Below are 851 nucleotides of genomic sequence, written 5' to 3'. Positions count from 1 at the left end.
CATGTAATCGGGACAGTATATATACTAGGTATATATTTCATGCATCCTTGATATACATGTGGATAATGTCCCGAGAATAACCTAAAAATGGTCTATAATACATGGAAAAGGCTGGGTACCTTATCCTGACAACACTATGGTTACGACCCCTTTTGTAAATGTTACAGATGACTCGATCCAGGTCGTTCGTGTGGATACATGCGAGTAGGAGTATCCTATATAATGAGTTTATATAAGATCGTATCGAGAAATAACCAATCTTTTGATGTAATGTCGTTGACTAATAGATTGCTATTTCATAGGATGACTAGACAACTCATTCTCAATCCTGAGTGAGTTATAGACTCCTGCCTGTGAGAGCTCATCCTTTGATTTGTATAGTTGTGAGTGGCTTGAGTCGCTGACTCAACATTCCTAATATTTTGGGGATGAGACCGAGTGGTGAGCTGGAAACATAACTACACAAGATGGAGTTCACTCATTCCCAACATTAGGGAAGTAGATGAGTGTTCTCTTACGTGTTGACTTCGGGATTTGAACAAGGGGCCCCACCCTCTCATTGACCCGAGAAGAACTTTCGGTTATTGCCCGGACCATAACCGGGTTGTGTATTAAAGGAGCAAGATATAACACAGGGGTAAAACGATAATTTGACCCAGCTTGAGTTACGAGCACTCGTGAAGGATTGACTTGCCATTAATGGTCATTTATCCGTGGACACGAAAATATTATGCAGTGAGAAGAGTACAGTTGCAGGTCTTTAGTGGAGTGACTCGTAGTTAACGAATGTTGATTAACTCGGTTAATGAGTATGACCGATTAAACTCGTATCGTTGGAGCTTATGATCTGT

The sequence above is a fragment of the Momordica charantia genome (genome assembly GCF_013281855.1).
Source record: "Momordica charantia cultivar OHB3-1 chromosome 3 unlocalized genomic scaffold, Mcharantia_2.0 BLBB01000003.1, whole genome shotgun sequence".
Lineage (NCBI taxonomy): Eukaryota > Viridiplantae > Streptophyta > Magnoliopsida > Cucurbitales > Cucurbitaceae > Momordica > Momordica charantia.
This window is presented reverse-complemented; position numbering follows the sequence as displayed.